The following is a 13874-nucleotide window of genomic DNA, read 5'->3' as shown; positions in this document are numbered from 1 at the left end:
GTGTGTGTAACTATAGTTATTTTAGCTTTGTTTAATATATTCAATCTTTTAATTTAGTTTCAATACTATTACCTATTTAAGGCTTTTTCGTGATGGTCGACCAGGCCACTTCTGTTATCCGCCGCCGCGGTGCTCGTAAAACTTCGACTAAAACAAATGATAGTAATAAAACTAACGATGATCTAGAATCGGGACTGCTTTGTCCTTATCAATTAATATTTTTAATAGAAAGTACATCAAATAATACCAAGTACATAAACGTTTATAAAGGTGCAGTAGAAGATTTGCACAATACTGAAGATCAAGCCTGCAATGTGGTCTTTATAGATTATAACCAAATTGTCAACTCGTTAGATAACAGTTGTGTGGAGCAGGACGAACAGTATCGATTACTACACGATAGAGCTAAAAGGTATTTGCTCAATAACAGTAGGTTATCTACTAAGCTGATGGTACTACTCGTCCGTCAATCGGTAATCATTAATCTGGAATCAATGCGCAAAAAGTGGAATTTCGATACTGAACCGTATACGTTTCAACCCGCTGTAGTAAATATAATTTTAACCAATTTCATCGATTTGGAATTCATAACTGAATTTATTGTCACTAAAATAAAAGTTGACGCAATAGTAAAATTGAGCTGTGGGGAAATTGCTGAGACCCGGGAAAAATTCGTTTCGAGAGCGTTCAGGGCCAAACAGTCTACTGCAGAAAAAGTCGTCCAAACGTTTTGGCAGGATTTTTATAACGAGTTGAACACGGCCGGTGGGGCATTCGCGTTTAAAAACGTCATGGTCTATGATTTCAAGTCAAAATACAACTCCAATTACGAGCCACCAAACGTTGACAAAATGCTCGTTATGGCCAAAAAATACGTGATGCGCGAAATGTACAAAGTACTCGGGTTCGTCTACAACGTGAGAACCGAATACGAAAATTACACGCGTAACGATAACCCCGTGTACGCTTTACCCGTAAATGACGATGATTTAACGCTGCAGTACTACGAATCGTACACCAAACATTTGAAAGAGTATCCAGAAGACGCGATTGGATTGCCAATAATCTTGGACGCCATAATAAAAGTTGCGATTGCCTGCCCAGTACAACCCGAAGAGGAATGGGTCGACTCTTTTTTCGACGCGTTAAGAAACGAGGGCGATGACGGCTGTATGGTATATCCGGTCTGCTTGCAGTATGGAAACGAATGTGGCCTAGCCGCGAAGAAGTTCAAATTGTGTCACACAGATTATTTTGATTCCACCGTGAACGTGTTGAACGTTAGGTGGAGAAAATCGCTGTGGAGTGCGCGTCCATTGCCATCGTTGGACACCGAGGCTGAGCACGAACGCGTCATTGCAGACGTCAAACGGCAATGTGAGGGTGACGGTCATAACGATGTCGACGTGCAACTTTGCGTACTAGCTTTGAATCGATTACGGAGCAACTTGGACGTGTACAGGGGTGAACCCATCGGTTTACCTGGATTGGGGCAGACGACTGTCAAGTTCAAACCAGAATTTATTGAGCCGGCTGGCTGTGCGACAATGGTACAAATGTTGCAGAAAGAGTCGGAAAACTATAAGAAAATGAGCCACGCATATTTTGAACCAGAAGACGTGGTTGTGGTAGGATTTTACGACTGTCAAAAAGTTCTACAAACGCGCAAATCCTCGTTTGAATTTAGCGTGCCCCAACGACCTGTTTACGCTTATGACTATTTCAATTTGTATTACGGCAAAAGGACGCCAAAATGTTTTTACGCAATGGACACGTCGGACCTGTCTTTGACATACACTGAAGAAATGGAAGAGATACGTTTTAAGGATGACAATTTCTTGACGATTACAAAACGGAAATGGAGATTTGAACCCAGTACAATTAGTTTGGTGTATAAATCTGGACACTACGAAATCGTCAAACACGTACCGGACGACGTTCGACACAGAAGCGACGACGACGACGACGACGACGACGACGACGATGACAACGACGACGATTACGCTAAAGACGACAAAGATTGGCTTAGGGTGTACAACAATGACGCAGGTTTTGAGTACTATTTAGATAAATCTCGAAACAACGTCATCAGGTGTATCGTCAGAACGACGAGTGCGGGCGGTGGAGGCGTGTGCACCGTGGAGATGATTTCGGCAAACAATGCCGGCTACGGCATACTACAGAGGTCTAGCAAACGGTGGAGCAACGACGATAGCGCAAAAGTCAACGCTGCGGAAATGGAAGTGTACCGGCTTTACGGCAACGGGCGGGTGGTCGTCGAGTACGCGGACCGAACAAGGGTCACGTACTGGACGAGTGGAAAAATCAAGCGGCCGTCACGGTCTAATCGATCTCCGACCACGGAATCGTCAAAGAGTAGCACCGGTAGACCCAAGAGCTCCAACATCAGCGATCAGAGCGGTGAAAGCGTTCGCGCTAAAATCGACACCTCCAAAAGCGTCAGAGCGAAGAAGAGTCAGGCCCGAAAGAACAATCGAAGCGTAGTCGGAATGGGCAAGAGCCCGTCGAGAATGAAACGAAAAAAGTCGACCGTCTCGCCGTCTAGCACCAGCGCCAACATCAAAAACATCGAAGTCCAGGCGCGGACCAGGCGTCACGCCAACTACGTGGAACAGTTCTCGAAAGACGGCGCCACCAGGACCGTGGAGTTTGCGGACGGCACGAGCATCACGGGCGCGACAAACGCCCGTCGATCGTCGACAGTCGTCCCGCCGTACGAATACGTTCATCCCGCGTATCGGACGGTGACCGAAGACCGGGACAGAACGTTCCACGTGGACGGGGTCTGTACGATGTCCCGCGGTTTAGCTGGCGGCCCGACCGGGCTGCGGTTGACCGACCGGTCGGTGCGGATCGATGCCACTACCGACGCGGTGTACGTGTACGGGTTGGACGGCAACGGCGACAGGCTGATCGCCACTTTCGGTTGGAACGGTTCCGAATTTCTGTTCGAAAAACGCGTGACCGCTTCCCGCGTCGTGACGGTGCCGCGGAAGCACCGACTCGGCGAAGACCTCGTCCAAGGGACCACCGGTACGGCGACGGTCACGGCCGAAGAGGCGGCGTCCGCGTCCGAGTGTTTCGTGGTTAAACGAGGCATGTCAGGATTCAGGACGCTGGACGGCCGCCGATACGAGCAGTTTGTCGACGGCGTGCGCGGTCGCCGGCACACGGCCGTGCGCGAAGGCCCGCGCGTCAGGACCGTCACCGTTTATGCGGCGGACGACGACGATGTGGAAAAGTCGCGTGTGACCGATCCACCGGCTACGATTGGTGGACGTTACGGATAGCTAAGACCGTTTTCTGACGGGACCGCTGTCACTGACGATGAACTCGTTCCAACCACACTACAGTTGGTGTCCCGTTCGTTCCGCAAGGTGGACGTCGATTACGGTCCGATCATTGGCGCTCTAGCGCAGCGAAACACCGGTTATTCGGTTGCATCGGCCTCGGTGGACGTTCAGCCGTTGAAGCTGCGCATCCGCGGCGCGTACGTCCCGGACGTGAACGCGTTAATGAAGATATACGCAGTCCGAAATCTGAAGAATCGCGAGTCGTCGTCGTCGCGGCACGTTTCGGCCGTGGTGCACGATGGCAGATTGACCGCGAAATTGTCCTGCCTAAGACAAGAAGGACGTGATGCGTGCGAGGCGCGGTCGCTGATGAGACAGGGCCGATTCATTCCGTTCTTCTGCGCTGACGAATTTGAGCCTTTGAAAAAGCATTTAAACGGTAATACGCCAACGGTTTGTGATATTTTGCCGAGTTTGAAAAATATCGGATTAATTACTAATAATAGATAATGGAAATTTATTGCTAGAATATTTGAGTTATGAAAAATTAGAAAACTCGATTTGAAGTGTCTATTATTGATTCGTCATATAATTTAATAACATATTTTTCAAGCGGGATGCAAAGTAGTCTGTAATTAACTAATAATAATGTACGGGAGAATGTAGTCATTATTTCGAGTTTCAATTATCTTTATTTTTTGGCTTATTAATTTATTAAATGTTTTTTTCCTATTAAAGAGATTAAATTAGTTTTTTTTACTGATATCCGATAGATATAATAATATACCTATATATTACAGAAAAACAGAATAAAATTATTGAAAACACAAAAGATACATCACATCGTTTTCAGCTATTTTTATAAACATTTGATATTTTCGATATTTTCTTATTTAATATATCGATAAAAATGTTTTCGCTTTGTCGTACAACTTGAAAATCTGTGGGGAATCGTAACGTAAGTTCTTACACAAGAGTTGCAGGTAAAAATTAGACGTTAATTCCTACATAAATGATATGTAAGTTCTACTCGGTGATACAAACGTACAATACTGTCTTAAAAAAATTAAAATATCATAATATATTTCATTTTCATATACATTTTAGTAAATTTCAATAGTACCTTACTATTTACTAATTATTGAAATTCTCAAATTTGGTAAATACGTACATAAAAATAAGAGCTAGTAAGTCATACATAAACAAAAATCAGTCAAAAATATGCCGAAAAAGAAGATTTAATACATGAAAAAATTATAGAGTAGTGAACAATCAAAAATCAAAAGGATTATGTTAAAGCATTCAACTTATAAGTTTACGAAACAAACCACATAAAATATAATTATTTTTTTTAAATTTTTTTTATTATAATTAAATGTATGACAATATCATTCGATTGTACTGTGTCCCTTAAAAATGCATGTCCGGCTGAGCCCCGTCGTGTGCATGTCTATGATTGTACAGTACAGGTATCGTTTATTTATATTCTACGCAAAATATATGATGACGGGATGTACCGAATATAGAATGTTCGTATTGACTGTGCGCCTGAGCAGACCTCGTGATGCTCTTCAACAATTCGCGTACGGAAATTATTATAATAAACTAACGATTACTACATATAAAATATGACACGCCGTTAACAATCGTTATCGACGTTTGGAATCTTGTGTGATATGCAGTCGTAATAAACGTTATGATTATTATTTTATTGGTCACATATAAGTACAATGTACATTAACAGAACGGTGGCGACGTACCATGTACACTTGTCTTGAAGCCGTTTGGATTTCCGCGTCTTTTTGATTGGCTTATGTTTGGATTACCGCGACGCTATCACAGTGGCTATCGCTATCGTAGCATGTGGATCACGAATCGGACCCGATAGTGCGATAACTACATTAGCGACGATGTGCTGATGGCAAAGACGGTACGGGGTAAGTTGCTTGGAATAAAAATGTCAACAGTGTCGACTCACCAGCTATTTCCGGGTACGCGAGTTCGGCGGCGACCAGATACAGACAGCATTACCGACAGGACGATGTTTACACAGTATTAGGCACTGTGCGGCGTCTGTTCGCTGTTCGCAGACTATATAACCTATATACCTCCTTTACGTCTTCGAATCCCTACAGCAGAGTCCTGTCCGCACTAATTTACAAGTGCTTTCACCGTCTACGTAAACTATATACCTACTACCTAGTACCTACATACGTTCAACGTACTCGTACGATAAGGTCAAAACGCACACATAAATAAATGTGTTCATGACAATTATCAGCCAACGAGAAAAATTTAGATAAATAGTATTTGTATTGACTTGAACAAAATCACATCGGTGTTCCACAATATGTAAATTATGAATGTGCAGTAATTTTATTTTTTTTTAATAATATATTTTTATAATTTGTTATTATTTTAAGTGATTAAAAAAAAAAAATAACATCCCCGATGAGTAAACACAAAAATAAAAAGAGTAACAATAGTAGTTGTATTATGCTACTTTATAGACATATATCCTCTGCAGAGTTTGGTTAAAATATATTAAATACAAATATAGGTAGTTTGCCGAAACAGTTTGTGTGCAAAAAAACACGAAATAATCGAGATTTTTATTTTATAATACGGCCGCCCGCAGCCCCTGGCCGTTTTTCACCTAAAAAACTAAATATACGTATTTTTAAGATGGAAGCTTACTCGCGGTGTCTGTTAAAACGTTGTAGCGGTCATAAGGGACCGTCGGACTTTCTTTCTATATCAGAAAAATGTCAAAAATCCTAATAGTAAGTACCTAAGTAAGCTAAAACCACTTTTTTGAAAAAAAACTCGTATGCAAGTGTTCACGGTGAAGGATTTATTTTTCGACTCTGAAACTTTATTCACATCGTAAGACGGGTTACCAAAACAGTTTGTGCGCAAAAAAAACACGAAATAATCGAGATTTTTATTTTATATTACGTTCCCCTCTTTTATACCTAATTATACTGATCGGAAGCGATGGAAGCTGGTCGACAACGATCTGACTGCTGACTGCTGTATACCAAGTAGTGTGAATAGCACCATGGTGGGAGAAAATTCGGCCAGCAGACCTATCCCGCGTCAGTAACGATGCGCGGTTTACGGTCGGACTCTCTTGGGCCGGAGTATATATGATTATAATATACTTAGCCGTTCGCACGGGGGTGTCAGAATGGGCAGCTGCCCCTCTTTTTTACAATTCACCATTCGTCGCGGTGTGTAATTTGCATTGCCATCACGTATTATATTATACCGCGGTCGTCCGTGCGTCGGCCGTAGACCATGTGTGTTATCGTCGAACTTGACGACTGCGACACACGGAGAAAATGCAGCAATAGCTATTAAGTAAACTGCTTATGTCGGTATAACTATATAGTTAACTACGCACGTTATTCGGTCACCCAATGACTCTGGCGGCATGGTGGTCAGCTGTAAAAGCGCGGTTAAATACGCCGCCCGGTGCTCGACTACATCAGTATACCAAATATTACGGCACTAGTGGCACGCTACGACAGCGATGGAAATTTTTCACGGATCAGCGTTATGATGGTCAACAGCAATCCCAATCAAATCACCGGCTGGTGAGGCAAGCACCTGTTTCATATGTACAATCTACATACAGCATTCCGAGCGCATGCCATCATGCCGATGCTGGTGCACATTAATGCGCCCCGTATAGTCCGTGACACGACGTCAGTGATGTATTTACTACTTATCACTTATGTCACCACAGCCAGTAGTCAGGACATATATATATAAATGGATCTCGTTCAGTGCCGTGTCGTGCCACCGCAACTGGACGTCGTCACTGCAGCACTCAAAGACATGCGACCATTTGTTTGTGAGTCGCCGTCATCCCATATCACACAATACTTCAATATTTGATTTATTTTTATTTTTTTACTTTTACAATATCTTGGTGAGACGTCTCTCCGACACCGACATTGTATTTGTGTACCGATCGCAAAATACCATTTGCGATTTGGATCGGCTTCTTTATCGGTCGCCGTATTATTTTTATGCGTCCCCGATTGCGTTCCGCCGTTCGTCAGTCTCTGGTGTTAAACGCTTCAGCACGTTTTTAATGTTTTTATCGTTGTAGTCCGGCTCCTTCGCCGGTTGTTCCATCGCCGCACGCCGACTTCTCTATACCGTTTGTCGTTACCTATGTACGTGCAATGCAGTACACCGTACACGCAGTTCCGCTCTAACTATATACCGTTATATAATATGACGGTTTCGCGTCCATCAAGCGGTCGGTCCTATTGCTCCGTAACGATTGATTGTCGAGTAACAATAATTGCCATAACTGCTATTGGTGTCGTTACGGCAGCATCGTTGACCACTCCGGTACCGCTAGCCACCGTGTCGCCCGTCGCCGCCGGGCCGCGCGATTGTAAAAGGCGGGTGTCGTTCGGCTGGCCGCCATGCAGAGTGGGTTTGACGCGTCTACAACAGATTTGTTATCGTCTTGTGTGGAATTTTCGTATATTTTTTAATATGTAGTTCAAGCGCCTCGCCACCTTCCGGAACACGGTCAAAAAAATTAAAAACCACGCCTGGATAAGTCGAATCATGTTGGACGGCGGTCGCACCGGATTCGGTCGCCTATTGGCTATTAGTATGCGATTTGCTCTTATGAACTTTAATCATTGTTATTGCGCTATCTTCTGGTTCGATTGCATTATAAACGTTCGACGCCTCGTACACACTGAGACGCAACTGAGTACACGACGTTTCCTATCCCTAGCCGTCTGAAAAATAGCCACCCAAATTGGATGACCCGACTTCACACTCGTGTATTTTTACTATATTATTTTAAATGAATTTTATATTTAACTCGCAAAAAATTATTCTTGATGTTATATTCAATAATTATTCAACTACACAACTCGATATTATCGAAGTCCGAAAATACTGCAATTTATGGGAAAAGTCCCATTCTAAGTCTAATAAATTGAATTCCTGGTACAATCTGGCATGAAGGCGCTCGTTTTAATATAACCCTGAAATATCAATAATGACCAATGTCATATATATATATAGACTATTTTGGATTTTTCTATGTACAATATAAATATATTATATATAAATATCCACGTTCTTTAGTTTCTTCTTTCTAGTCAAACAACGCGCGGTGTCGTGTTCCCCTATACAGTTACCATGTACAGTTTTTGTATACGCGCGATAATCATACTTTATGGCACTTGGATTAACTTTTATTTTGGAACAGTTTTAAACAATATTTTTAATTTTGAATAACAGATTTATAATATGACTATATAATATGGTAAGCGCAAAAAGAATACAAATAATACAATGATGTATAAACATGTCGCGATTTGAAGCGACGAGTTTTGGTAAAATACGACGGAACTGCGATAGCGTGACGCGACCCTTAAAGTAGTTTAAAAAAATAAAACAGTGGCCCTCGCAAGGGGGGTGGGGGTTCAAACCTCCCCAAAATAAATGGATGATTAATTTCAAACGTAATAGTTATTTTATCTTATGTGGTAATTATTCTTATTTTTTCAACCCCCCTCTCCCTCCGAAATTTTTTCCTGCGTCTCTCCCTGAAATAAATTATTGTATTAAAAATATTTTATAATCATATTAATCATAGTATTATAATATATGTTAGGTTAAATAGAATAATATTAGATAAGTGATACCGGAAACAATATAATCTAATCTATCACTAATATTTATATCAATTATTTTAAATCTAGGTGGTAATAATTAAAAAAGGAATTATTTAATAAAATATCAATACATAGATAACATCGTCGTTGTTAATCTAAAATTAAATGTAATAAAATTAAAATTAAATATTATTAAATGAAGCTAAACTTTTTACAAAATTATATCTATCAATTTGGTTATCGTTGTATAATTTTATTTTTTTATTTATAAATTATGTATTCGTTTTTCGTTGAGTTATCTCATTTACCATATTTAAATAAAACTTATGAATTTTTCAATGTTTAGTATTAAATATACTGAAAAATATTTAAAATATTACATATATGCTCCGACCGATGCAAACTAAACTTGTTTACCAATTCAAACATTTTTACATTTTTGAAATCGGACAATTAGAAGTACCTTAATTTTTGTCAGTCCCGTAGGTTTTTTTGATGAAAAATTTACGGGGTTTGCAGGGGCCTTAAATAGATTTGTTTTAAATATACAGATTCACAAAACTTCTACTTCATTATTCAAAGCAATTTATGTTCTTACTTGAATTTCTTTAAGAAAATGTATAAAAATAAAAATATTCGGATGTGCACTACTAAGGTTTATCGAAAAATACAAATGAAATGTTTTACGTGCATTGGTAATCCTTTCTAAAATAATTTATTGAATTCGAGCTCACTACAAAAATTATGGAAAAGTCGAACTTAAGGAAATATATATTTCAATGTCAGGGTTTTTCTTCTACTAAAATGTACCTAACAAAGTATACATTGTATCATATAATCATTTCTAACAATCATAAAACTATACTTATAAAGATAAAATAAAATAAATGATAGTAACATACTAACATGCGTAGGTATTGAAATAAAGCTTTATATAAATTGATAATTTTATTATTGTCGTTACTCGTTAGAGACATATACATCGACTAGATAACTATCCACTTAAAATTACCCATTCTGATAAAATTCTTTCTTTGGTGAGCTATTATACAATTTTAATTCTTATTAATTTTATAAATTATTATTAATATTAACAATAATTTGGTTAGTGTTAGTCTATTTTATACACTTATACCCAGAAGTTGACTATTGAGATCGATCTACCAACTATAATTTAGTTTTTTGTTACCCTAAGAAAGTTTACTTAAAATTAAATTATTTTATATATTTACCTTGGAAATTACACTGAATTATTAAATGTTTTCTTACATCTTCGAAAATATGTGAAAATAGACCCAAAATAACACTATTAACAGTATAAACCCTAAATTAACAAAATAGCAATAAAAATCATAAATATGTAAAAAAAAAATAGCAAAATTACATTTTGTGTATGACATCGGAAAAGTGTGAAACATATTTATATCTTATCTAGGATGAACCAAAAAAAATATGCATTTGCTAGAACTTCTGAGCACTAGTCATGACTAAAAACAGAAGGAATTGAAAAAAATACGTTACATGGAACAAATAAGATCACAGATTATATTATTATTACCTATTACATTATATTGGTTATACAACATTATTAATTGCATTATTATTGTTGTAAACAATGCGCAATGAGTCTTAGTCTCTTATACACAAGGATATAATAGATATTAGGAAAAAAGTCCACAAAAACGGAAAAAAAGTCCGAAAAAAAATTATTTAAATATAAATTAATTATTAAATTAAAATTAAATAAGTTCTTAAAAAAATTATTAAACAAAAATGTTTTATTGGGCTTAGTTATTTTTTTCGCTTTGTATACTCAAATAGTCAAATGTAGATACTTACTATTGAGACAAGTTATACAATGATATCTCAATTAGGATTTAGGGCCTATAGCTATAGGGGTATTTACTATTTCCATATAAAACTAACAAGTAACATTACTACTTATCTAGTATACCTACGATATATAGTACTAGTAATCAGCCTCGTGTCATAGCAGTGTTAACAGTAATAGTGTACGTACTTTACATACTTTTATAACAACGGAAAGTGTAAAATTAATAAAAGATGGTAAAAAAATTTTTTGGTGAATTTGCATATACAATCCAGCATAAACTAATAAAAACATTAAGATGGAAATGTTCCCAGAAGTCTTCGAAAAAATGTCCTGGTATAATAACTACCAACAGAAGTAAATACCTATATTTATAATATAACTGATAATACAAAATATATCACATTGTTTACGAAAAAGGAGTAGGGTCAGTAGGGAGTAGTAACGATAATGGTAAATTATTTGTGATATAATTAACTTATAATATGTAAGTACTCAGTAGTCAGTATATAATATAGTCATAATAATTTAATATAATATAAGTAATTTTAAAATAATGATAATAATTAATGCATAATTAATTTTTTTTTTCCGTTTTTCTGGACTTTTTTACCGTTTACCAATATAATATAGTAGTACTTTGATACTATCGATTTAGAGTAAATTTGTAGATTAGTCTGTAGAATCATTATATGCTTTGCCATGATTTTATAAATTGTTATATTTAAACAGAGAGTCATGCCGAGTGGCGAGTGCGTGACATGTTACATGTATTTTGAGAATACAACATGCAAGTATTGTGTATGAGTATATGTTAGGTTTACTCGTAAAAAATATGCAACAAGAGGAGATAAGCCAGAATCATGCCTGGTTCACCTTTAACTACGCCACACAATTACTGTTAGTTTAGCTGAAATCGATTTAGATTGGTACTGAATAGTGAGTGGTGCAGTATAGTGCGTGCACCGTCTATATAGTTGGTTATAAAAGTAAAAATAAAATAATATAAAATGCTCATTGTTTCACTGTAAACATGAGTGTATAAAATAAATTATATTACGTTCTTCCCGTGAAACGTAATATGTACATTATGTATTATGCTATTATTTCATAACACGAAATATATACGCATAAGATAAATGTCGTATACCGTGAGAATTAGCGGCTACGTGACAAATCAGCAATAGCGTTCAGACTACACACAAGTAATAAACCATTTTTACCAATGTAAGGTAGTATTATACTATATAAATATAGTACGAAATACCATAGCGTGTTATAGTCAGTGTAGGCATAAAAATAAATATGAGTTATTTTATTTTTTACTTTTTACTATTTATTATAAATCCTTTTATACTAGTACATTTATTATGTATATTATGATATAGAGATATGTAAGTTGGTAAGTATACCTAAAGAAGATGTCTATAATATATTACATTACGAATATTAATATTAGGTACCTGTTTAGTTATTTATTGATACACATTTGTTTATATTGTGGACTGTATAATTAATAATTATTGTAAAATTGTATTTAAATTAATAACTAATAATAAGTTTTATTAATTAGAAATATTGCTAAATACATTGACGGTGACCAAATAAGTAAAAGCTAACTTGCTAACTTGTATACTCATAAATAAATAATTATGATATAATACTTAATAGGTTCGTTTAATAATATTGCTTTGTCTTCCTCATCGTTTGGTCGCTTGGTTTATTGGTATCGTTCACCTAGCTAATAGTAAATACCTATAGGTAATACCATTGATTATATATTATTATATAGTATTTATAATCAATGGTTATATCTTGTGTCACATAGCTATAAATATTATCATGTTTTTGAAAATCGAAAACAATATTTACCTGTGAGTAATTTTATGTACAAGGAAAAAATAAACGAAATCCTTGCTCTATTTATTACAATAAATAGAGCAAGGACTTTTATGCACTAAAAAAATTGGTCTCTATCGTTTTTAAGACAAATTCACAGTTTAATATGATTGCTGACCTTGATTCTTGCAAAATATTTACTGAAGTGCTTAATTCTCGACAAACTATCAACATAATATGATGCATTAAAAACTTAAAATATGCTTCTGTAATCAAAAATATGCTTATTAACTCAAAAATGTAAAAATATGCAAATATTTATAGAAATTCATGAAAATCCTTACTCTAACAATAAATTATTTTCCAACAAGAAGTTCCAAAAACCATACCTATCAAATACCATAAACCATCGTAATATATATACAAAAATAAAGCCAACATTTATATGGGCCCTTGGAGATATTCTCCATGGTATTGAATGCTCTCACGTTCAATACGCGACATATACCTATAAATCTTAAATACATTCACCTATAATTTTAGTATAAGTTAAGTATATTATTGAAAAGAACTCATACATCGATGTCGAAAAAAAAATTCTCGAATGTCAGAGCTACAAGGTGATTCTTTTATCATTGTACACTCATTATTTCAAAAATTATTCATGTTTTTGAAAACATTTTTTATATAGTTTAAAGTTGTTAAAAAACCTTTATATTAAAAAATTATATTTTTAAATATTTTTTATCATTATATTTTTTTAAGTTTTTACTTTTTTGAATGACAACATAGTTTTAATTTCATATTCCAAAGCAGAATAATTTGTTGAGTATTTTGATACATAAAAATCGAATTTTGAGCGAGCAGTTTATGAGTTATAAGTATTTAAAGTTTAGATGCGTGAAGTGGAGTGGTACGGGGTTATTTCGCAAAATGTTTGTCCACTACTCCGCTTATTACAGTCGAACACTAGCGCTAGTGCCAGTGTCGAACTTCCACCTAGCGGCTAGCGGTCTTTACCTTCCCAAGGTCCAGGCCCTTGGTCAAGTACCAAAAAAAGGGCCTTTCTTTTAGTACTTGTATTAAGGCCATGAGACCCTTAAGTTCGGAGCACTGGCTGGTGTATTATTTTTTACTGTTTTCGTCCTAAAACATATAACATTATACAATCCGTGACAAAACAGATGATACATTATACAAACTGCGACAATTTACTTTATATATGTAATA

This window comes from Rhopalosiphum maidis, chromosome 2, assembly GCF_003676215.2.
Source record: "Rhopalosiphum maidis isolate BTI-1 chromosome 2, ASM367621v3, whole genome shotgun sequence".
NCBI lineage: Eukaryota > Metazoa > Arthropoda > Insecta > Hemiptera > Aphididae > Rhopalosiphum > Rhopalosiphum maidis.
This window is presented reverse-complemented; position numbering follows the sequence as displayed.